At 45.9% G+C, this 26,310-nt stretch overlaps 1 long non-coding RNA gene and 1 other non-coding gene across 2 annotated transcripts; both read right to left on the minus strand.

Moving 5' to 3' along the window:
* Window positions 1-3,316: 3,316 nt before the first annotated feature.
* On the minus strand, window positions 3,317-12,665 carry LOC132653610 (uncharacterized). The gene is made up of 2 exons (XR_009591350.1): window positions 12,409-12,665; window positions 3,317-4,376 (listed from the first exon to the last, which is right to left on the minus strand). It is a non-coding gene; the product is annotated as an uncharacterized LOC132653610 (long non-coding RNA).
* Window positions 12,666-13,585: 920 nt separating this feature from the next.
* LOC132653841 (small nucleolar RNA SNORA29) lies at window positions 13,586-13,723 on the minus strand. Its single transcript, XR_009591683.1, has one exon. It is a non-coding gene; the product is annotated as a small nucleolar RNA SNORA29 (small nucleolar RNA).
* Between the last annotated feature and the right edge of the window lie 12,587 nt (window positions 13,724-26,310).

Here is a 26,310-nt window from a genome sequence, read left to right on the forward strand (position 1 = left end):
ATTCATAGCAGCCTTGCTCCTAATTCACAAAACCTGGAAGTGACCCTGGCGTCCTTCAGGTGGTCAAGTTGTGAATGGAGTATTTACTAACAATAGGGTATTAATATTTTACTTATTTATTTTGTGTATGAGTGCTCTGTCTGCATGTACACCTGCCTGCCAGAAGAGGGCACCAGATTTCAGTATAGGTGGTTGTGAGCCACCTTGTGGTTGGTGGGAATTGAACTCAGGACCTCTGGAAGAGCAATGCTCTTATCCGTTGAGCCATCTTTACAGTCTCCAACAAGTTATTTATCAGTAATAAAAAGAAATGAATTTCCCAATATGGTGCCTATCATCTAGTATTTTGAAGGCGGAGGTAGGAGGAAATGAGTGTGAGACCAGCTTGGATTACATAGTGAGATCCTATTTCAAAGAAACTTAAAAACACCTGCAGTGGTGGCTTTTAATCCCAGCACTTGGGAGGCAGAGGCAGTCAGATCTTTGTGAGTTCAGAGCCAGCCTTGTCAACAGAGTGACAAGGACAGCCAAGGCTACACAGAGAAACCCTGCCTTGAGAAACAAAACAAGGGCGGGAGAGATGGCTGAGAGGTTAAGAGCCCTCTGGCTGCTCTTTCAGAGGTCCTGAGTTCAATTTCTAATAACCCCATGGTGGCTCACAACTGTCTATAATGAGATCTGGTGCCCTCTTCTGGCTTGCAGGTGTACATGCAGTCAGAACATTGTATACACAATAAACAAATCTTAAAAAAAAAAACCTCATTAACAAAATAACAAAAAAGAAAGAAATTAAAAACTAAACCAAGCCATTAATTAAAAAACAAAAAAAAAGGTATGGAGGGGACAGATAGAGGGCTTAGTGTTTAAGCCTTTTGCAGAGGACTGGAGTTGGGTTCCCATCACCCATTGACTCTTGCAGCCTATCACCTGTAACTGGTTCCGGGGATCCCATACCCTTTTCTGAACTCTGCCTTCTCATCCTTCAAAGAGAAGCACTCAGGCCCAGGGCAGCCCCTCCCCTCCCCTCCCACCAATCACCTCCATTTTGAGGAGAAAATGGAGCCCATAGAGGAAGCCTCTGGCAGTTACCTCTTCTCTGGGAGCACAAGGCTCTAAAGCTGCCTGCATTTTGTTCCTCTCCCTTAGCCGTTACTGAAGCCTGTTTCTGTGCATCTTCAACTCTTACTACCTAGAGGTCTTGGTTGGGTTTTTTCTCTGGCACTTAGAGAATTAAAAAGGCAGGGGGAAAAAAATCTCCAGCCACAGATGGTGGCCTGGGGAACATCGAAGCTGGAACAGACAGAATCGTCGGGTGAAGGGTGACAGCTTTTAGGGGTGAGGAAACACACACAGAAAGACCAGAGCAGGATTGAGAACTAAAACAGTTCTCTCCTTGAGGGCTGGTCTTTCAGGAGCCTTCAGCTTGTAATCTAGGGTTGCTCAGTTTGAACAAAGCTGGGGGAGCTGACAGGCCCACAACTTTGGGGTAAACATGCCCCAGATCGGGCCTTGAACGTGTCAGACCCCTCACCGACAGGGACCCTAGCAGTGAGGAAGAAAGCCAGCCAGGCCTTGAGGTCTCCGTCTTAGGTTAGGGGTACAGGGAAGAAGCCGGAAGTTCGCCATCTTCCTTATCTATTTCTGGCCTCTCTCCCTATCTGCCTGCCTATCAGGGGTCTGTCCACCGCCTAGGGCCTCACTCCAAACTGAGGGAGAAGCCCAGGGGCACTTCCTCTTACTGGTGGATTTGGATTAGGTTCCGGCTCTTCACAGACAAAGACTGGACTGTTGCAGACTTGGGATAGCAAGAAAGGACATCCAGAACCACAAGGAAAGGAAGGAAGGGCTTTGTCTCACAACAAGCCTGGGACAAAGCCGGCACTATAAGTTGAGTCTTGAGTGCAAGCATCCAGGCCCCTGCAGCCAAGGGCAAGGTGTGGAATGTGTTAAGGTGAACGGAATGTGATGAAGGGACTCCAGTGTTTACTCTGAGGCAGTCCAAACATGGTGGGGCCAAAGCCAGTGTGGAAAGGATTGTTATCTGAGGCCAGCCTGGGTGGGGCGCGGAGGGAGGTGTTGGGCGGGGGTGACGGATGATGGCCCAGAGTGCATTCCAGTTTGCAGATAAGTGAAAGCAGAAAGGCCGGGCAAGATTCAGGGGAAGTCTGTGATTCCACTCCCAATGTCAGTGCAAATAAAGAGTGCCCCTCCCCCCTTTTGTGTTACTTGGGATGAGGCCCTTCTTCAGGGCCTTGTGTATGTGCGTGTACCACCAACCTAAAGAATTTTTTCTTGTCTGTCTATTTTGTTTTTCAGACAAGGTCTCACTATGTAGTCCTGGCTGGCCCGGACCAGGCTGGCCTCGAACAGAGATCCTCCTGCCTCCGCCTCCAGAATACTGGGATTAAAAGTGTGTGCAACTGGGGCTGGAGAGATGGCTCCACTGTTAAGAGCACTCGCTGCTCCCAGCAACCACATGGTGGGGGGTAAGGAAGGCTGATGGATGGCAGGACCTCTTGGCTTTCTGTGGTCTTAGACAGTGCTCTCAGGAAGTGTAAAACTCCTTGGGATCTCAGGGAGGGCCCCAAAAATAAACTCTCTTGAAATGTCTGAGACACATGGGCTAGTTTCTGAAGTTAATGTCAAGTTCTGTTTCCTCTGTCTTCTTGACCTTCTGAGGAATTATCTATCTTACTGTCATTTTCCCTTTTTCTTCTTCCTTCTTGTGTAGCCCAGGCTGGCCTTGCAATTAGTGATTTTCTCACCTTCCCTTTCCAAATGCTGCACTTCCACGACACACCACCATACCAGACTGATTTGATCCCTTATTCTGCCTCTCTTCTTCTTCCCTTCCCTTTCTTCTATCCTTCCTTGACATGTAGAAATTGCATATATTTACGGGATAAGTATATTATTTCTCTCTATATATTTATTTATTGGTGTTTCAAGGCACGGTTTCTCTGTATAGCCTTGGCTGTCCTGGACTCACTTTGTGGGCCAGACAGGACTCACAAAGATCTGCCTGCCTCCGCCTCCCAGGGGTTGGGATTACAAGTGTGTGCCACCTCGCCCGGCCAGGATAAATATTTTAATTCATACACGCATACACTATATAATGATTAGGTCAGAGTTATTGGCATATCCATCCTAGCCAATATTTATCATATGTTTGTGTTAGGAACATTTCAAAATCCTCATTCCTTCCATTAGCTATTTTGAAACACGGGATTGTGTTGTCATTACTGGGGCATCCCCCGACAAGACAGCGACGCCGTGTGTTGGTAAAGGGTGCCGAGATAAACCACTCCAGAGATGGTTTCAGGGAACAGCCTCTGTTCTAGTGCCTGTGAACAGTTACTTACACAGGGGACGCCTATGGGCTGTGATTGGTTAGCACATCGCCTTGGCTGGATAGTAAGCGCTGATAGGGTCTCCTGGGTCTCCGCGAGGAAGCACAGTAGAGGAAACTCGGAGAACGCAGACTCCACGTCTTAATTCGGACTTCAGGCGCCCAGCATGCCGCGCTTCTCAGAAGCTCAGTGCGAGAGGCAGGCTCCAGGTCGTGCTTGCGTTTCTCTCCTACATGGCTTTCCTGGGGCAGCTACGGGTGCAGCTTCTCCGTCCCATGTAGAAGATGCTGTCTTGTAGGTGTCCTGGTCCTCTAGCTCTTAAAAAATCCTTCTGACCTCAACAGATATTTTAAGCTTTGCTCCCGGTATCTGTGATTATGACCCTGCTTGGAAGTCAGATCTTTACGGATCATCAGATTAAAACGAAACCAATCGAGTGGACTCCAATCTGTGAGGACCGGTGAACGTAGGAATGTAAGGAGGGACTGTGAACATGGAGACAAAGGGAAAGAAGTTATGAGTAACCAGGCCTGTGCCTGTCCTCTCTATCCAAGGAGATCCCAAGGCTACCCGAGTATAGGAGACATGAAACCATTCTCCATCACAGTCTTCAGTTGGAACAAACCCAACCATCACCTTGGTTTTTTGACGTCCGTGACACCATACATTCCTGACACTTGGGTCACCTGCTTTGAAGTACATTCCTACAGCAGCCCACACACAGACCAGCTGTATCTTCTTGACCCACACAATTCAAAGTTGTGTATCGAATTTCCCTGCTTTTCTCTAGAATGCAATTGCCCTTCAGTACCGAGGAACATTGGTTTTAGGATACCAAAAATCAAAAGATGCTCATTTGCTTCGTTTAAAATGGCCTAGTAGGGGCTGGAGAGATGGCTCAGAGGTTAAGGGCAGTGGCTGCTCTTCCAGAGGTCCTGAGTTCAATTCCCAGCAACAACGATCTGTAATGGATTTTGACTCCCTCTTCTGGTGTGCCTGAAGACGGAACACTCATATACATAAAATCTAAAAAAAAAAAAAAATCTTTTAAAAATGGCATGGTATTTATCTATAACCTAGACACCTGTTGCCTATACTTGGGTGTGATCTTCCTGTACCCTTCTACATGCTTACAACACCTACCACAGGGCAGATGCCCTGTAAACTGTTGCTCTATTTTCCTAGATATTTTTACTCTATACTTAGATAAACACGCAGGTTCAGAACTAAAGGATTTTACAAGGCTAAGAAAATTACTGGATTCTTAGAGAAGTAATACAATTAAAATCTTTTTATTGTTTAGTTTTTAGGAACTTTCCTTTCCTTCCACCTTTTCCCCCTTTGCTGAGGTGTCTGTAGAGGAGCTCAGGACCACTCAGTGGTGGCTCCACCCCACTCGGTGGCCTGTGCTGTGAGAGCTGCTGAGCAGTCCTCAGTGGCCCGCTGGGCGCTCCAGTCTTCAGTAAGGAACTGCTGGATGGGTACAGAGGGCCCCCTACACCCTCAGACCAGGCTGCCACCTCGGACTGAGCGGCAGTGAACTCAGGAGCTGGCGCAGCCCATTGGCCCCGGAATTCCTCCTTGGTCACGGCCTTCTCAGCAGCGGCCTGCTCCTCTTTCTCAGTCTCCTCTGGATCTCTGCAGAAGTAAAACCTCCCATAGGTGCTCATGGGAGATACTGCCACACACACGCAGTGCTTCCCGGGCCAGCATCCATGACGTCAGACCCACCGAATGAGCTCCCTTGTTGTTGCCTGGGATGGCGATGTCCACACAGCGCAGAGGAGGCTCGTCCACACAGCGCAGAGGAGGCTCCGGTGTTGCACAGAGCGATGGTGGGCAGTTGACATAAGAGGCCTCCGTGAGGGGCTGGTGGTCAGCCCCGGGGTCAGTCACCACCAGAAGCCGGGGCTCCCTGAAGGCTGCTTGGATCCGGTTAGTGAAGGTCCCGGGTGTGAAGCGGCCGGCAATTGGAGAGGCTCCAGTGGCAGCGGCAAACTTCAGCACAGCTCTCTGGCCAGTGCTCCTGGAGGAAATGACGCTGACATCAGCAAGTTCTCAATAGCAACAACAGCCCAAACCGCAAGCAACAGCTTCTCCCAGGTCCTCTTCAGATTTATGATGTAGATAACCATCATTCTTTCTTTTGTAGATGTATTGCTCCATCTGAAAGTCTAGGTTGGTTCCACCTAAGTCGGTTCCTGAGGCGAGGAATTTGAGGACATCCTTCTCCTTCATCTGCAGGACATCAAGGGCTCTGGACATTGTATACATTTCCCTTTAAGTTACACCAGAAATCAAGAACAATGCACTATGGACCGATCCCCAGGCAGAGCAGAAAGCCCACATTTAATTTTTTTCTTTCATTTTCATTGAAAGACGTGGCTTATGCAAAATGGTGAATATAGTTAATCATGGTATACTGTATACTTGAAATTTGCTAAGACAGTAGGTTTTGTTTCCTCACCACACACACACACACACACACACACAAAGGTAAGTATGAAGCCAGGCATGGTGGTGCATGCCTTTAATTCCAGCACTCAGGAAGGCAGAGGCAGGTGGATCTCTGTGAGGTCGAGGCCAGCCTGGTCTACAAATTGAGTCTAGGACAGCCAAGGCCACACAGAGAAACCCTGTCTGGAAAAAAAAAAAGTATGTAGTATGTGAGGTATGTACACATTAATTAGCTTAATTTAGCTATTCCATGATACATGCATATTTCGGAGTCTTATATTGTACACTGTAAGTACAGACAATTTTATCAACTATTTTGGTGGTTTGGGTGAAAATGGCCCCTCTATTCTTATATGTTTAAATACTCGGTCCTCAGCTGATGAAACTGTTGGCTAAAGATTTGGACATGTGGCCTTGTTGGAGGAGGTGTGACACTGGGGGCTGGCCTCCAGGTTTCCAAATACTCAAATACCCAGTGTGGCCTCTCTGCCTCCTGCCTGTGAGATACGAACTTTCACTGCTCTTGCAACAGCCTGTACCGCGCCTTCACTCTGCCATCATGGACTCCAGCCCTCTGAAAATGTAAGCTCAACTAAATACTATCTTTCATAAGTTGCTTTGGTCATCGTATTCTATCACAGCAACAGAAACCTAACTAAGACAACTACAGATTTAAAAAAAGAAGCAAACTCAGAGAAAAAAGTTTGTTCAGTGTGAAGTGTGGCGTGCAGTTAGGCAAGAATTCAAGGCATCCATGCTAAGCACTGATTGCAGCTCCCCGGTGGAGAGGCAGCCTTCGTTCTTCCACGGGAAGGAGAACCTGGGCTCGCTCATTCTGTAGATCTGCCGTGGCTTCTGCAGAGCTGGATGGGCGGAGGGTTTATGGCTGTTTCTGCCTCTGAGAGCTCAGTGGGCGATGGGTGTACCTGTCCCCTAGGGCAGATGAGCTGCTGCCTCTGCTGTGGGTGGGCTTGGTGTTCTGTAGTCCTTTCACCAAAGTGGATAGGAGGAACAGTAGCCAGTCCTGGCTTTCAGCGTGAATGAGCAGAATGAGTGTGTGAATGATGCCTGTGCTCAGGTTATGCACACATTCCTTTTGTTGTTGTTTTGAAACAGGCTTTCTCTGTGTAACAGCCCTGGCTGTCCTGGAACTCTCTTTGTTGACCAGGCTGGCCTCAGATTCATATGCCTCTGCCTCCAAGTTTTAGGATTAAAGGCGTTCGCCCCAACACCCAGCTCATATATTCTTTCTTCTTTTAGAGGTGGTGAATGAAACTGTACTTCTTTCTTTCCTTCCTTAAAATATGTTTATCAGTGTGTGTGTGTGTGTGTGTGTGTGTGTGTGTGTGTGTGTGAGCACACACATTGCACAGCACAAATGTGGAGGTCAGATGAAAACTTCTAAGGATATCGACTCAAATTCAGGTCATCCGGCTTTACCAGCAAGCACTTTTGCCTGCTGGATCATCTTGCTTGATTCCCTCCCTTTTTCCCTTCCTCCTTTCTTTCTTCCTTTTGAAAGGGTCTCATGCAGTCCAGGTTGGCCTCAAACTCCTCATATAGCTCAAAATGTCCTTCATCTTCTGATCCTCCTGACTCAGCATCACAAGGGCTGAGATTATAGTTATGTATCACCCATGCCTGCTAGGTAATATATATATATATATATATATATATATATATATATATATATATTGCAACAAAACTGTATTAAAAACCTTTTGGAGGGGCTGAAGAGAGGGCACAGCAGTTAAGAGCACTGTCTGCTCTTCCCTAGGTCCTCAGTTCAATTCCCAGCAAGTACACGGTGGCTCACAACCAGATAATGCTTGGCATTTTGCACTCCTATATTATTCTATATTTGTTTTAGGTCTTTATCCCTGTTAGTATGCCCAAAGTGCTGAGTTCAGTTTCCAGCACCATATAAAACTAGGTATGGTGACCCATGTCTGTGATCTCAGCACTTAGGAGGTAGAGGCCGAAGGAATGGAAGCTTAATATATATGTGTATGTGTGCGCACACACACACACACACACACACACACACACACACACACACACAGACACGCTGTCTGGAGAGATGGCTCAGCAGTTAAAAGCACTGGCTGCTCTTCCGGAAGGGCTGCTGGGTTTGACTCCAAGCACCCACCGCGTGGCTCACGACTATCTGTAGCTCCAGTTCCATGGGCTTCAATGCCCTCTTCCGGCCTCTGCAGGCACCAGGGAGGCACTTAGTGTACTGACATATAGACAGGCGAAGCACCCAAAAGCGGCTTTACTTTGTGCACCTTGTTCAATGACTGGCATACGGTAGGTATTAAATAATTGTCGAATCAATCAACTTACTTATATTGGTTCAGTGCCTGTTCTGTGCCTGACACTGTTCAAAGTGCTGGAAAAGTAAGATATTTCTCTTCGCAAGACTCTTCTAAGTTGGTCAAGTGAAGCTTGTGAAAGTGCTTCGGTAAGTTGGGGCTGCAGGCAGGCGTGTAGGCTGTTTTCTTAATTGTTGATGGAGGAGAACCCAGCCGGTTCTCTGGGCTGGTGGCCTTGGCTGAGCAAGAAGTAAGCAGCACACCTCCACGGCTGCATCAGCTCCTGCCGCCAGGTCCCTGCCCTGTTTGAGTTTCTCCCCCGACTTTGGATGACCAACAGTGATGTGGAAGTGTTAGCTAAGTAACCCTTTTCTCCCTGGCTTGCTTTGGTCGCAGTGTCTTGTCACAGCAATAACCTACCTGAGACAGTAATAAAAGTAGTTGGTGCACACCTGTGATCCCAGCACCCTAGGAAGAAGAAGCAGGTAGATCTCTGTGAGTTCAGGGCCAGCCTGGTCTACAAATCGAGTACAGGACCACCAAGGCTACACAGAGAAACCCTGTCTCGAAAAACCAAAATAAATAAACAGATGGTTTGCTATTGGTAGAGTTCCTTTTTTTAAAGATTTATTTATTTATTATGTGTACAGTGTTCTGCCTGCCTACATGCCTGCACGCCAGAAGAGGACACCAGATCTCATTAGAGATGGTTGTGAGCTGCCATGTGGTTGCTAGAGATTGAATTCAGGACTTTTGGAAGAACAGCCTGTGCTCTTAACATCTGTGCCATCTCTTCAGTCCTTTGGTAGAGTTCTTAATGGGATCATTATTAAACTGAAAGGAATCTTTATGATGATCATGTCTAAACTCTCATTATATTGGTTAGGAATATTTTGATTATAAGTAACACAACAAAATCTCTTTCTAACAAGTTTATGCAATAGAGGAAGATTATAGGTTGACATAACTGTAAAGCCCATACAGATAGATAATGCTTTTCAGGCAAGTCTTGACCCCAGCCTCAGTATGCCAAGAAATGTTTGTTTCCCACTTTCTGTAGTGGACTGAATGAAAATGGCCCCCATAGGCTCATAGAGAGTGGCATTATTTGAAAGGATTAGGACATCTGGCCTTTTGGAGTAGGTGTGGCCTTAATGGAGGAAGTGTGTCACTAGGGGTGGGCTTTGAGGTTTCGGAAGCTTAAGCCAGGCCCAGTGTCACTCTCTCTTCCTGATTCAGATATAGAACTCTCAGCTTCCTCTCCAGCACCATGTCTGCCTACATGCCCCCATGCTTCCCACCGGGATGTTAATGGATTAAACCTCTGAACCTGTAAGCCAGACCCAATTAAATGTTTCCCTTTATAAGAGTTGCTGTGGTCACGGTGTCCTATTGTTAGGGTGTGGAACATGCTGAAAGAACAACCCTCAGACTCAAGAAGCATGCAAGCAATAACGGGCGTTTATTCTGTAGAAGTCCAGTATGCTGGGATCCCCATCTTTGCAACATGGCGGCAACCCCCCCCCCCCCCCCGGGAGCTTGCAGGCTCCTTACAGCCAGAAATGGAAACGGGAATTCCTACTTGTGGCTAAGTGACCTCAGCAGCAGGGATTGGCTGGTGCCTATGGAGGCTATGTGACTCCCATCAGGACTGGTAGGTACTTTTCAAACCGGTAGTTAAGCACCTCATCTTCCCCAGGCCAGATGTCTTGGTTGTTTCTAATCAGTTGTCCTTTCTCTCTCTCTCTCTCTCTCTCTCTCTCTCTCTGTGTGTGTGTGTGTGTGTGTGTGTGTATGTGTATTTTCCCATAACTCTTAGGCCTGTTCTGTCTAGAAAAAAAAAAAAAGCCTGTCATGGAGTTGGTCAGGCTTATTTATCCAGGCTCTCTCATGATCACAGCAATAGAAACCCCCTTCTTCCTATCTCTGTCTTCTGCATTGCCCACTGTATAGGAAGGTTGGCTTCACTGTGGTCACAAGACCACTGCCTGGATCTCTTACAGACTTAGGCTTTTCATTCATGCCCATGCCCAGGTGAAAAAGAGTTTTTCCTCCGAGTAGCTCCTATAGATTAAGAAAGTTTCTTTCTTTGCAATCTCCAGCAAATATCACCTTATCTTGCTTCTTTTTTTTTTTTTTTTTTTTTTTTTTTTTTTTTTACTGATCTGGGAACCATCTTTTACCAAATCGTTGTGGGTGGGAGGACGACAGGATGCGATGAAACCACTGGAGCAGAGTGGGTCAGGTTTCCCCGGCGCACATGGACTACGTGAGAGAGGAAAGGAGACAGGATGGAACCTGGGATGCCAGTTTTGAGAGAAAGAAGGAACGTGCTGGTTGGAGATAAAGGACCTGCATCTGCAATACTTAAGGTCTAAACTTAATCTCTGCACCCAACACAGCCTCGTATTAACTGCCAATCATAGGCAACTCACTGTGCTTTGATAAATAATAGCCTTGATCCCATGGAACCAGAGAGTTAGATAGGAGTGGAAGGCCGTACTCAGAAAAGCCTCTCCTTGTGTGCAGGAGTCGCTTTCTTCCTTTACCCGCCTGAACAGTACCTATTGTACTCTGTGCTGAGAATCTTCTGTGGCAGGTTCCAGATGCTCCACTTTAAGCAACTGTTCATTCAGTTACCACGTCAGATGAGCTAATACAGAGAAAATGCAACTTTTGTGTCCAGTACTCTTACCACATTCTTTAAAGGATTAACCGAATGGTTTGTTATTCAAACTTTGAGCCTCCAGGAAACATCCTGAAACATTTACCCTACATGGGATGTCTGAGACAGTTTCTCCCTTCTGTAAGTCCTAAAATAGTTTCCCTTTTCCATGTTTCCCTGTTCTACACAAACGGCCATAATTCTTCTGCTCTGAACTTAATGAGCTATGCTTTTTAAAATGCCTAAGCCAGCGACTATTGCCAAGTTGGTCTACGGTGGAGGCTAGGTGAACCTGAGCCCATAGCTTCAGGGGGTCATCTTACTTTTCTCCTCTTCAGAGATCCTACTTACCCAACAAGTAAACTTCAGATTATCCTTGACTAAAGATGAGTCCCCTACTTAAAGAGAAATTACCATCTCCCCATTGGGTACCTAACATTATTATCCTGTTCAAAGATTGCAGGCTTTGGATAGGTGTGTTGATGCCCACCTTTAATCCAAGCACCAGGGAGGCAAAGGCAGAGCTCTGTAAGTTCAAGGCCAGGTCAGTATTGTGAGTCCTAGGCCTTCCAAAGCTACACTGTGAGACCTTGTCTCAAAAACGAAACAAACAAACCAAGACAGGATTGCAAGCTTGGATAGGTATAGGGCAAGCAACTTCTGAAAATCATACGGTAAGACTTCCTTGGACTCCTACTAATCTTGACATAATATACACTTTTTAAGAGTTATGAGCATATGAATGCGGGAGTCTTGTTTTCATCTTCTATTATGGGATCCAGAACTCAAAACTCAGGTCTTCAGGCTTGTTTGGCAAGTGTTTTTTTTTTTTTTTTTTTTTTTTTTAAGATTTATTTATTTATTATATATACAATGTTCTGCCTGCATGTACAGCTGCATACCAGAAGAGATCTCACTATAGATGGTTGTGAGCCACCATATGGTTGCTGGGAATTGAACTAAGGACCTCTGGAAGAGCAGCCAGTGCTCTGAACCTGTGAGCCATCTCTCCTTGGCAAATGTTTTTATCTGAGTTGCTAAGTCATATAGCCACCCTTCACACACACACACACACACACACACACACACTCTTTTGCATCTGCCCCAGACAATTCAACACAATGGCGAGACATGTCTAACTTGCTAAAATTTTTATGGAGTGATAAGACCATCTGAAGGCCAAAACCAGAAATAATACAGTTCTCCATCTTCTCCCAGCTAGCTTCCCTTCCTTCCTGCCTTTCCCTCACACATAGTCTCTCTATGTGGTAGTCCATTTATGCTTCTATAGCATGATGTCACTGATGGGGCATGCTACAAAGAACTGAAGAGGAATTTTTACAAATTTTGGAGTCTGGGAAGTCCAGCATCAAGATGCAAGCAGGTTGTGTTGACTGGTGAGGGCTGCTCTCTGCTTCCAAAATGGTGGCTTCCTGTTGCTTGCTTTGGAGAAGGATGATGTGTCCTCACACGGGGGAGACAGACAGGTTAAAAAGGATGACCGTCCATCAACTTCTTTTGTAGCATACCCGTGTTCTAGTTAGCTCTACATTGCTGGGTTAAACACCATGACCAAAAGCAACTTGAGCTATTTGGCTCAAGGTTTATTTGGCTTACATACCTCCATCATGGATTCATCTTGAAGGGAACTCAGGTCAGGAACTCAGGGCAGGTACCTGTAGGCAGGAACCGAAGCAGAGGCTGTGGAGGAATGCTTCTTACTGGCCTGTTCCCCATAGCTTCCTCAGGTGGCATTCTTATATAACTCAGTGCCTCTCGCCTAGGAGTGCTACCATCCACAGTGGGCTGGACCTTCCCGCATCAATCATTAGTTTATAAAAGACACCCCCCTCCCCCAAGGCTAGCCTACAGGCACAATATCCAGTCCTATTTGTAAGGACAGATTCCTCATGGGTCAATCATTTTCCAAAGACTACATCCCCAAAACTATTGCATCAGGGATTAAATTTCAACTTGAGAATCCAAAGGGCATAAAACATTTGAATATTTATGTAACAAATTCAGAAGCAAAACTTTAGGAGGGAAATTGACTTTGTGAGGTACAAGAGCCCATCTTTGCTGGGTTAGATTCCATATGCTAGGAATAAACTCTAACCGTCGTAGAAGTGGTTATACTATTGTGGCAAGAGACGGAGATGGTGAAAAAGGGCTGGTGTTTATTGACACTTACCAGGTGGTTTGAATATGAATGGACCCTGTAGACTCATATATTTGAATGCTTAAGCCATCAGGGAGTTGGTAATATTTGAAAGGATTAAAAAGATTAGGAGGTGTGGCCTTATTGGGGGAAGTGTGTCACTGGGGCTGGGTTTTGGGAGTTCAAAAGCTCAGAATCTCTCTCTCTGCCTGAGGATCAGGGTATAGCTCTCTGATACTGTTCCAGTGAAAAACTGGAGTTATGAACGGTTCTGAGCCACCATGTGGGTACTGGAAATCAAACCTGTGTCTTCTAGAAGAGCAACCAGCTCTTAACTGCTGAGCCGCCACTCCAGCTTCCTGTGTTCAGTATTTACCTGTGTATTTAACAGCAGCACAACATTTATTAGCATGTTAAAAAATAAATCACCATTTCTTCCACTACTTTGGGAAGGCATGGATATCTTAGCAGCAGCAATCAGATGATCTTTGTGAATATCTGTTTTGTTTGTTTGTTTGTTTTCTGATAAAGCACACTGCTTTCCTGTTTAGAGTATGGGAGAGAGAAATCTTTCCAGTCCATTCCTCAGGTTTTTGAGTCTTCTAACTTTTGGGTGTAATTGTCAAATGTCATAGGCAGTGGTTTACTGTCTGGCCATTTCATATACAAGGAGGACATTGAAGAGCCCTCTCTCTAGATCACGGTATCTTTAATTTATACCATAAGCATGGCCACTAAAACCTCTTCCAGGGAGAAACTGTGATAGTGGAATCGGACACATGAACAGCTTTCTAAGGCCATCAGCCTTAAGCTATTTCCTAAGGCTTGTTCTAGAAACAAAAGAAGGGAAAATATTGAATTTATTAATTTTTTTACTTATATCTCTTTTTGTTGTTTGTTTTAAATAAGTGTACAAGTTAATAATTTCATTATGACATTTTCTTATAATACTTTGTCTTTGCTGATACTCCCAATCCCATTTCTGGTACCCCCAATAAGTTCTCCCTCCCCCCAACTTCATCTTTCCTAAAGTCTCACGATAGGAAGATCAGCCCCTGGTTTTCTTCCTGCAGCAGGGTCTGGGGCAGCAATCCTCCACTCATTCCCAAACCTAGTTTTAGTACCTGATGTGGGAGGTTGGTGAGAGCTGGCTCCTATGTATGGGAGAACCAGGCATAGTCCCAAAGCTGTACCTAGGGTCCATGGAGACCCCCACTCTTCAGAGTCTTCCTGTAATTTACTATCTGTGTTCCTGAGGGGGGAGAAGCATAATGTAGCTATCAGTACCCCAGCTCCATCCATTTCATTCTATCTATCTATCTATCTATCTATCTATCTATCTATCTATCTATCTACTCTCTCTATATATATAAATTTTATGTGTGTAGGTATTTGATCTGCATTCATGCTGTACTATAAGAGACCAGGAGAGGGCAGTGGGGAATTGGAGTTATGGATGGTTATAAACTATCATATGGTGCTGGGAATTGAACCTGGGCCCCCTGCAAGAGCAGCAAGTGCTCTTAACCACTGGGCCATCTCTCTAGCCCTCCTCCCTCCCTCTCTCTTAAAAATCTTTAATCAATTCTTTGTAAATTTCACATCTTGCACCCCAATCCCACTCATCTCTCCATCCCTTCATATGTGCCCTCCACCCTTACAACCTCCCTGAAAAAATAAAATAAAATAGAAAAAAAAGTTTGTTGTGGAAGCTATAAGGTGTCACAGTGTGTCATGAAGTGTATCTTTTTGTCCATACATCTTTACTTGCAAGTGTTCATTGCAATGAGTCATTGGTCTGTTTGCAGGCTTCTGATACACTTATCAATACTGGACCCTCACTGGGACTCCTCTTGGATATCCTCTTGTTGTCCTGTGCTGTGGAGACCATGCAGCTTTGGATCTGCAGGACTGGCCCTTCCGTGAGCTCTAGCAGTTCATAGATGAGGTAGATGTTGGGGTGAGTCAACTCAGAGCCCTGGATCTGGGCCTGGGTGATAGCTGAGTTGGTCAGCCCACCAGCTCTCCTGGCGAGAGGATGAGCTCTCCAGCACTGTCCTGGCTAGGTCACCCAATGCTGCAGCAGGTGAGGGGCAGGACCAGCTCTCCTTCTTTCATACCCTAGGGGCTGGCTCACGTGCCCCCATGCCCCCAGAGCCAGCTCTACTGTGCTGCCCAGCCTGCTCTGTGCGTCAGCTGGCAAGAGGCAGGGCCAACTCTCCCACTTTCCTGACCTCAGGGCATGCTGACCTCACCAAAGGCTTTGAGGGTCTAGGGGATGGGGGAGGGCATCTCTTCCTTGCCCATGCCACCCACTGCAGACAGATGGTGGGCCCAGCTCTTCCTCAATCATGCCCTCAAGGCTGGATCATTGGCTCTCCTGCCACCAGTGTCAGCTCGACTCCACTGTCTTTTAATTGTGTAATTTTTGGCAACTTATTTAGTTTCTTGAAAGCTTGGTGTTCATTGTTGGGTCAGGTTTATATAATCTAGCTTATTTTTATTTATTAATTTTATTATTATTATTATTATTACTTTCTGAGACAGGGTTTCTCTGTGTAGCCTTGGCTATCCTGGAATTCTCTCTCTATAGACCAGGCTGGTCTCAAACTCAGAGCTCCATCTGCCTCTGCCTCCTGAGTCCTGAGATTAAAGGCGTGGCCACCACCACCTGCCTTGTTTTTAAGTTTTAAAACTTACTGTTTTATGTGTATGGTGGTTTTGTATTCATGTATGTCTGTACACCATGTGCATGCCTGGTGCCTGCAGAGGCCAGAAGAAGGCATTAAATCTCCTGAAACTGGAGTTACAGTTGATTGTAACAGCCATGTTGATGCTGGGAACCTAAAGCCTAGTCCTATGCAAGAGCAACAAGTGCCCGTAACCACTGTGCAATCCAGCCCCTAGTTACTTTTCTCTTTTCGGTGATAGCATACTCTACAGAAGCAATTTCATGAAGATTTATTTTGGCTCATGGTCTAAGAGGGCACAGTCCATCAAGGCAGGGAAGGCACGGCAGTAGGCACAGTCTTATTTATACCGGTTACAGCATGAGTTTACATCCCTCACATCTGAGTGGGTCAGGAAGCAGAGAGCCTACACCCACACCAGGCTGGGTTATAACACCCTAGCCTAAGTGTCCTCAACCTTCTCCTCGCTGTAACCTTTAATATAGTTCCTCATGGGCTGACCCCAACTATAAAATTATTTCATTGCTACTTCACAACTGTAATTTTGCTACCGTTATGAATCATTATGTAAATATCTGAAATGCAAACCTCAAAGAGGTCAAGACCCACAGGCTGAGAATCACTGCTCTGGATCCTCCCCCATGGCCCTACATCTACCAGCTGAGCCCCAGGTCTGAAAGATTTTTGCAACGTCCAATACAGAAAGCACGTGTTTAAATACACAAGCCCACGGGAGAGATTTTCCACCCCAACCATAACAAGAGATGTGATGGCCATACAATTCATTCATCCTTTTTAATGTATGGAAGGTAACTAACTAGCAGCTTGCCTGCTGTAGATGGTGATGATGATGATGATTGATATGAAAAGCTTTCAGTGGGAATCAGTGGAGGGTAGTGTACATGGCGTCCCTCAGTCCTTGAGCTGATACCACAAGGACGGGGTAGGAACCTCATGCACCAAGACAGCCAAAAGTCTGAGACCATATGAAGAGAGGGAGCAAGCCAGGGGTGGTGGCTCACGCCTGTAATCCCAGCACTCCAGGAGGCAGGGGCAGGTGGATCTCTATGAGTTCAAGGCCAGCCTGGTCTACAGACCAGGACAGCCAAGGCTACGGACACTGAGGACGATTCTGTAGGTATGCCGTGGCTTGTCTGCTGTTTCCATAAGGTCCTCCTGGGTCTCACTTCCCAGGGCTGTCTGGGAGAGCACTAGCATTCTCTGGGAGTTAGTTAGCAATACTGAATGAATCTCAGGCTGGGAGTGTAGCTCAGTGGTAGAGTACCTAACCTGCCAGCACAAGATCCAGCACAAGTGCCCGGAACAGGACAAATGCCACTAATGTTGCAGGAGACCGTGGCGTGTGTCTGGAGTCCCCACCAACTGGGAGGCTGATGCAGGAGGACTGCCATGAGTATGAATCTGGGCTATAGGATGAGACCCTGACTAAAAAACAAACAAACAAGCAAGCAAACAAAACAGAAAGTAGGGGAGGGATATGGAAAGAGGGGAGAGAAAAAAAGGGAAAGGAGGGAGAAGGGGAAATCTGACTCTCAGGCCCCTCCACGCACGGGCTCGGGCCTGAAGTAGAGCCTGTGCTTGGACCTGAGTGGTGTACAGCAAAGGATGGAAACACTTGCCTCCCTCATGCTGCTTCCAGAGAGACAACAGTCAAAGGAGAAACCTGTGGGCTAGCATACCTTAGGCCTCTTTTACCAGTGCCTGTGACAGCATCAATGCGGACAGAGCCAGAAAGACCCCCTAGCAACACTCAGAAGTGAGTGCCTGGTGATTTGATGCTGTGGGAAGTAGCCTAACCATTTCGGGGGGGGACAGATTGCTTTCCCAGCTTATGTCTGCCCTGTGTAGACGGAATTTGCAAATGCCTGGTGTGTGTGTGTGTGGTCCTATAGCATGCATAGGGAAAATGCCCTTTTTTCTTGCATTCACAAAATCAAAGTTCAGCCTAAGACAGGACTACTAGTTTATGAAAGCCTCCGAGGAGCTCTGGGTAAGGTCTGGGAGGACCTTTTGACACCATAAGAGAGTTGTCTTTTCTGGGATGTATAATTGCTCTGTGATTCCACTCTGTCCTTTCGCCAACAGATTTTTTTTCCCCTTCTCCCTTCCTGCTGTTATTTTTTAACGGAGTACATGCGTTTCCAGTCGACGAAGTCTGTGCTCAGCTCCTTCGGTGCAAACTGAAGCATGTCCCTGAAGGGATGCGGGGAACGGGCCAGTGGCTGCCCCCTGAACCAAGGCGTCGAGGCAGAGGGGAGGACGGCGGGGTGTTCAGCTGGCAGGCACACAGCCCAAGTTCCCGAATGCCCTTTTCCTCACTTTCCCTCACATCTGCGCTCCAGGGAGGAAGCCCCAGGGTGGCTGCAGCTGCGGGCAGAGACCCTCCTCCGTCAGCTAGCTGCTCCTTTGTGGCTCTGGAATGTTCTGAGAAGTAGTGGAGCGGAATGCGAACGCTCCATCAAAGCTGCCCAGCGATGGCCTTTCTCGAGTGGAGGGCACAGGCGGGCATGCTCTCCGGGAACACGAAAAACAAGGAGGATAGCGAGCTGGGGAGAGAATGTGCCACCGGTGCTTCCTCCGTGCCACCTCTGACCCGCAGCTGCAGACCTGCCCTCCCTGTCTGGCTCCACCTTTGAGGATGTCCCCTGCGACGGCGGCTTATTTAACAGCTCTGTTTAGCAAGGCCTGGGAGGCCTGGGCAGCTGCAGCCTACCGGCCTTCCTGCAGAGACCACGGATTCCTCAGCCCTTTCCCCCTGGTCTCCGCTCCTCAACGCTCCTGCTGGTTGATTTCTAACCCTTTCCTGGCCTGTGGATCCCTCTCAAAGGCAGCCAGAGCATGGGGAGGAGGAGGGATGCCACCCAGTCCACAGGTCTCCCGAAATTCTGTCTCAGAAACTCTTTCCTCGGGTCCTGAACATTTCCACACCCCACGCCCCATCCCTACCACGACTAGTGTTTCCCCATAACCTTGTGCAAGTGCCTTTGGGGAGGAAAATGACCCAAGCTGCTTTATTTTCTTTACACTTCCCCGGCCCCACCCACACCCTCACCCCCCCCCTTTTTTTTTAGAGAAGGTCTTACTACACAGCGCTGGCTGGCCTGGGACTCGCTATGTAGACCAGGCTACCTCAGACTCAAGGAGATCCACCTGCTTCTGCCTCCTAAGTGTTGGGTTAATTAAAAGCGTGTGCCCACCAGCCTTGCAGGGAGAAGAGAAAACTCCGAGTGAGTCAAGTCCTGAGTGGACGAAAACATGGGCTGTTGACATGGGCATAAGTCATGTCAAGGACCCCAGAGCCTCCGTGTCTGGCTCTGAGGCGTGGGGCCACAGCCTTCCTCGGGTCCAAGACAGGACGTTGACAGTGCGTACAGAAAACGTCCTCCGTAGCTGTCTCTCCTGGTATCCGAGGCCTGGAGACTGTTCTACAGTGGGCGCCCTCTAAGATTAGCTGAATCTGTCTCCCTGATCAACTGTGTACCTGCCTCTTTGTTTATCTGTATTTAATAACCCCGCCTCTCTGTTCAACTCTACCTACTAAACCGGCCGAGCTTCCGGTGTGCTGTGCTCTCTCCAGCAGGGAGCCCTGTTCACCACTCCCAGCTTTTCTGTCTGTCTGTCCGTATCTGTCTTTTCTTCATTCCTTCGACACCACCAGCTGGGTCCAAGTCCGAGGAGCCATGGGAGGATGCAGTATTGGCTTTTTCTTTTTAATAGCTTATAGACCCTAAACAAGTGAAGGCTGTGGAGGAGCAGGGGCAACTAGAGCCTGAAGTGGATCTCCTGTGGAAACGGGAAGACTGACAGACACCCAGAAGCTACTACAATGGAGCAAAGCGATCAACACGGACTGAATACCTGGAAGAAAGCAGAGGCTCTCTGGTGCTGGCTTCGCTTTGTCTCTGAATAAAGAGTGTGAATTGTGAAACCCTAAGTATTTAAACACGTAGAAGCAGAAGAATATATGGATATGGAAGACAAGGGTGGGCTGAAAGCTCGAACTCACAGAAATCCACCTACCTCCGCCTCTCTGAGCGCTGGGATTAAAGAGGTGCTCCACCACACCTGGCTTATAAACGTTAATCTTTTCAAAAAGTTTTTTTAATTTGTGTGTGGGGTGAGTGTGTGTGTGTGTGTGTCTAGGTGTGTATGTGTAATTGTGTGTATGTGTGTATATGTGTGGAGCGTATGTGTGTGGATGTATGCCTATGTGTGGATGTGTGCTTGTGTGGATGTGTGTGTGTGTGTGTGTGTATGTATGTACAGGTGCATGTGTGTGCCTGTGGAGCCCAGAGCAGGGTGCTAAAGTCCCTGAAGGTGGAGTTAGTGGAGGTTGTGAACTGCTGTTGCTGATGTGGGTCCTGAGCTCTTAACCACTGAGTTTTCTTAAACGTTAATTGTCACTTACCTAGGCGACACGTGAGAATATTCTCTTCTCCTTCCAGGGAATTTTGAACCTACCTTAATCATTGCTACCTGGGATTCCTTAGTACAAGCCACAGTCACTGTCACCACAGTGCTCCCTTTGGAGATTTCTTCCCGAAACTTTCCTCTGGACATCTATTGACATTTTCATTTTGTAGACACACTTCTCTGTTCCCGGAGAATCGAGTAAGCATGCAGTTTTAGGCTACACGTGTCCTGACCTTCGCTTTCCACATGATGGCATCCATTCTTTCGGGGCCAATACACAGAGAAGTATTTATTCCTTCTTATAGTCGCTGAACAATACCGGCAGGCATGGCTTATTTCTCTATGCCCTCTGCTGGAAACTTAGACTGTGGCTCTCTTCTGTCGTAAGCAATAATGCCATAAAGAGCTCTCATGTGCACAGTTCCCTAAGTATGTGTGCAAATGCTGCTGAGATTTGTAAACATTCATTTTAGTATTTCATGTGTACTGGTGTTTTTTCTGCCTGTATGTCTGCATGCCACACGAATGCCTAGTGCCTGCAGAGGCCAGAAGAGGCCATCAGGGTACCTGGAACTAGAGTTACATAAGGCAAGCTACCAAGCATGTGCTGGGAATCAAACCTAAGTCCTCTGGAAGAGCAGCCACTGCCCTCTACCCCTGAGCCATCTCTCCTGGCCCATGCTTTGAGCTTCTGTGTTTTGTTTTTTTGAGACAGGGTTTCTCTGTGTAGCCTTAACTTCACAGATAACTAGATTTGTAAACCAGGCTGGCCTCGAACTCATAGAGATCCACCTGCCTCTGCCTCCCGAGTGCTGTGATTACAGGCATGCACCAACATGCCCTGCCCTTTTTTAATCATTTTTTTAATTGTTTAGATTTTAAAGGCTTTCATTCTAGAGAGGTAGTCATTATTTAAGACCGAGAAACTAAAGAGCAGCTGGGGATCTTTATAACCGAAAAAACAAGGAGTTATAGGGCAGGTAAAATGGCTCAGCTGGGAAGGCGCTTGCCTTAAAAGCCTAGAAACCTGAGTCTAAATCTAGAACCTACACAGGATGGAAGAAAAAGAACTGATGCCACAAAATTATCCTCTTACTTTCACGGACTATGGCATATGAGGTTGCTGTCCCCCTACCTCAGGGACAAGAGCTCACAGCCACAGTAATAGATAAGTAAATGGGTTACATATAGAAAATAAATTAACAGAGGAGTCAGAAGCACAGTGTAACACCCACACAGGCCACAATTTTAATATCTACTGGTATTTAGTTTTTAAACTGTACAATGTGTTTAAAAAATAATAAATTGGCCAGGCATGGTGGCACAGGCCTTTAATCTCAGCACTCTGGAGGCAGAGGCAGGTGGATCTCTGAGTTCGAGGCCAGCCTGGTCTACAGCGTGAGTTTTAGGACTGCCAGAGTTACACAGAGAAACCCTGTCTTGAAAAACCAATAAATAAATAATAAATAGATAAATTAATTCATTAAATATTTTTAAATGAGAGGACTAACCCAAGTGCTTCGGGCTTCAGGATCCTACTTGGTGCTCAGCAGGCTTTTCTAGAGCCGAGCGTTTTGCTGACTGCTTTGAACTTTCTTTATTTCACCCTTGGGTGTACAGTAAAGCTTGCCAGGGTTTTCCCAAAGGAGTGAGACTGAGAAACCTCCCTTGTCCCCAGGTGGCCTGAAAGGGAGCAAACCTGGGGTGAATCTGTAGGACTCAGCAGCAGATGGTGAGGGGGAGGGGCTGCTCTCCCGCCAATCCCAAAGGCACTCTTTGTGAGTTCTTCCCCCCCCCCCCGGGCTGTGGGTGTGGGTGGGAAGGGGTTAATACTTTCTATGAAACTGCAAACTATGACAGTCTGCCCTTGTTCATATTTAAGGTTATTTCTTTATGTTCACTCATAATGGGGGGTTATTAAAGGAGAATGAAAGTTTTTAAAGGCTTCTGAATTTTAATCTCCAATTTACATTCTCGCTGGGAACATTAGAAGTTTCCCATTTTATTGAACACTTATTATTTTCTAATAATATCATTTAGAAGAATTTAATTATCTGAAAGATAAATTCAGCATCTCCTCTAGCCTCTGCTTCCTAGGTTACTGGTGGGATTGGACACTGTCTTCTACCTCTCAAGTTGTATTTATACCTTTGTGCTTTTTGCACTCATATCCTTAAAAAATTATGCTTATCTGGGACCAAATATGATAACTATAAACACTGATCATCCAGATCCTGAAAAAAAAAATCATACTTTAATTGCTTATTTGTAGTTTTCTAGGGGAAGAATAGTATTAGAATAGTAATTGTAGACTAAAACCTAACCACATAGAGGAAACTGAGTTTAAAAAGAGAAAGAAAGAAAGCCAGGTGTGCTGGCACACGCCTTTAATCCCAGCACTCAAGGAGGCAGAGGCACGTGGGTTGCTGTGAGTTCGAGGCCAGCGTGATCTACAAAGTGAGTCCAGGACAGCCAAGGCTGCGCAGAGAAACCCTGTCTCAAAAAGCAAAGAAAAAAAAAAAGAAAAGAAAAGAGAAAACCAGAGCCCTGAGATTGGTGATGGCAGGCTTCTGATTGCCAGAACCCACATAAAAGCTGGAGTGGCATAGAGGCGAAATCCTCAGAGCAAACTGGCCATCTAGACTAGCCAAATGGGAAAGCTCTACATTCACCGAGGGATCCTCGCTCAGTAAATCAAGTAGAGAGGGATGAAGAAGGTACCTGATGTCAACTTCTGGCCTCCACAGGTGTGTGAACACATGCATGAACATACACACATACATGTGCACACAACACACACACACACACACACACACAAACACAGGCCCATAATTAAGACAATCATTAAAAAAAAAGAATAATGAAAATGCTCCCAGGAGAATAAAAAATTCAAAAGCCTTAAGCCTTTTCATTTCTCTTTAATATTCCTCTATCGCAATTTAAACAGGCAAACTGAAATAGAGACGAGGGCTTCTGAACAGAGGTGCCACATCCCTGGTGTGGTAGCGTGTGGAATAAGGACGTGGCGGAAGGCATAGTTAATCATCCGAGGGACAAAGGCTGAGAAAGTCACAGGAAGTTAGCAGGTCCCCTTCCTGGCTGCTTCAGCAAAATTAGCTGTTTTGTTTTACATCCCATCTCGGAAAAGGTGGTGAGGGCAGGGACAAAACACTTACGGTCTCCAGTGAAATATTTCTCAGGCGGCCTCCAGCTTAACGTGCTCCAAATGAAAAGCTAACAGCGTTGTGTAGACCAGCAGTTCCCAACCTTTGGGGGGGGGAGAGGTTCGCAGGGGTTGTATATCAGATACCCCGAACGACATTACAACTCCTAACAGGAGCAGAATCACGGTTCTGAAGTGGCAATGAAAGTAATCTTGTGGTTGGGGTCACCGCAATGCGAGGAACCGTACTAAGGGGTCGCACCCTACACTAGGAAGGTTGAGATGCGCTGACGAAGAGACTTCGAGAGCCAGAAGGATCTGAGAACTTCTTCACCTTTCAACTGGAGGCTGCTGCGCCAGCAACTCATGCTGTACGGATTCTCAGCTCTTATTCTCTATCGTTTAATCTCTGCTCTTGTTCGTAGGTCTCCTGGTGGGTTTGCTTTTGTTTGCAGACTCCATAGCTGATCTGATACTCGTCCTCATCTCCATCCACATTCCTCCCTCCCGAGCCCAATCTTACTACGATCCAAGAACACCCCTTACTGAAGTGAAAGGGGTCGCTGCTGTTACCTGGCTAACAGGACATTCGCATACCTGTAACACCCAGACTCTGAGGCTGCTTTTCCAGTTGATATCCTATGTGGAATAATGGAGAGGTTGCACAGGCGCCCTCCAGAATGGAGGAACTATTTTCTGAACTACGCACTCAGCTCTGCCACATCCGGGTCCTACTAGAACTCTGCAAGTACTTCAACCCAAAGAATGTGGCTGATTAAAAAAAAAAAAAATGAAGTAACATTAGATGCACAAATCCCAATGCGGTAATATAAGAAACACACACACACACACACACACACACACACACAAATCCATGACAACATAACTCCTGTGAAAGTTATTAACCCTTCGGTGATGGCAACTAATGAGACTGAGTTAGGCTGGGCGGTGGTGGCACAGGCCTTTAATCCCAGCAACGAGGGGACAGAGGCAGGTGGATCTCTGAATTCCAAGCCAGCCTGGAGTGAGTTCCAGGACAGGCAGGGCTACACAGAGAAACAAACAAACAAACAAACAAACAAAAAGTGAGTTAGATGAAATCTAAATAATAAATATAATTAATATTTAAATAAAATATAATTAGTAAAAATTCTTATGAACATGTTCAAAGACACTAACAGCTGATGAAATTTAGAGGTGATGTATCATGTGGGAAAGAATCCAACAAAGACCCAGAAATACCGAAGAAAAACGAAGAAGAAATACTGAAGTGCTGAAGAATACTGAAGAAAAAACACTGTTAAGTCAAAACTCTGTGGAAAGTCTCAGTAACAGACTAACCAAAGAGAGAACAGAACATCTGAACTGGAAGATGGGGTGGAGAAAATGGAGTAATCCAACAAAGATAAAATAACAAGGTACCAGAGAGAATTTCAAGATACAGTCAACACGGAAACAACCAAAAGTTGAGTTACAGGCATAGACGGAGGGGAAGAATCTTTTCTAAGGGCAGTGAGAACATTTTCTAAAGAATCATAACAGAGAATGTTCTGGAGATAGGAAGAAAGATTTCAACCCAGATATGGAAACAGTGAGAACACCAAACACACAAGACCAAAGAGGGAGCGCTTTTTGTCAGGTCGCCATCAAAACACTGACACACAGAGCAAAGAAGAGAGAGTTCACCGATAGCGACAAGACTGAAACATCAACTCACACGCAAGGATGGGTCCATAAAAATAACAGCAGGTGATTCAACGAAATGTCATTACTGCCCACGTGTGTTTGTTTATTATGTGTCTGTATGGGTGTGTACCGCAGCATAGGCGTGGAGGTCGGAGGACAACGATGCCTCAAATGGCCTTTCTGGCTGGGGTAAGATTCAGTAGTCTTGATTCACATTTCTCCGATGACTAAGAATATTGAATATTTCTTTATGTGTTTCTCAGCTGTTTGGGTTTCCTCTTTGGAGAATTCTCTGTTTAGATTTGTACTCCATTTTTGAAATTGGGTTATTTGTTTGTTTGTTTTTGGTGTCCAGTTTTTGAGGTGTTTTTTTAAAATATATTTTGGACACTAGCCCTTTATTGGATGTGTATTTGGTAAAAATTTTTTTTTTCCCATTCTGTAGGCTGCCGCTTTGTCTGAATGACGGTGTCTTTTGTCATATAGGAGCTTTTCGGTTTTACGAGGTTCCGTTTATTCATTGTCGGTTTTAGTGCCTGTGCCATCAGTGATCTGTTTACAAAGTTTTTTTCTGTGTCGATGAATTCAAGGCTATTCCTCACTTTCTCTTCTGTCAGATTCAGTGTATCTGGTCTTATATTCGACCTTGAGTTTTGTGCAGGCTGGTGGGTATGGGTTTATTTAGATTCTTCTGCACATAGCCATCTAGCTTGCCCAGGACCATTTGTTAGAGAAGCTGTCTTTTTTCCAATGTGTGTTTCTGGCTTCTTTATCCAAATATAGGTGTTCATAGGTGTGTGCGTTTATGTCTGGGTTTTCAGCTTAATTACATTGATCATCGTATCTTTCCTCCCCCCAGTGATGACATTAAAAAAAAAAAAAAGAATAATTTAATTATTTATTATGTATACAGTGTTCTGCCTGCATGTACACCTGCATGCCAGAAGAGGGCACCAGATCTCATTATAGATGGTTGTGAGCCATCAAGTGGTTGCTTGGACTTGAACCCAGGATCATTTGGAAGAGCAGACAGTGCTCTCAACCTCTAAGCCATCTCTCCAGCCCCATCACTATATATACATTTTTTTATACCCGAACCATGCTGGTATATGTTTTGTTGTTGTTTTGTTTTTTGTTTTTATTTTGTTTTTTTAGTATAGGTCTTAGAACAATTTGAAATCAGAAATGGTGATACCTCTAGTATTTCCTTTATTATTCAGGATTGTTTTAGCTATTCTGTTGGGGGGGGTGTGTGTATCTGTGTGGTGTGTGTGTGTTTTCATCTGAAGCTACAAACTGTCCTTTCAAGATCTGTGAAGAACTGTGTTGGGACTGCTTTTGGCAGGATAGCCATTTTTACTATATTAATCCTACTATGATCCATGACTATGA

Source organism: Meriones unguiculatus, chromosome 4 (genome assembly GCF_030254825.1).
Source record: "Meriones unguiculatus strain TT.TT164.6M chromosome 4, Bangor_MerUng_6.1, whole genome shotgun sequence".
In the NCBI taxonomy this organism is placed as follows: Eukaryota; Metazoa; Chordata; class Mammalia; order Rodentia; family Muridae; genus Meriones; species Meriones unguiculatus.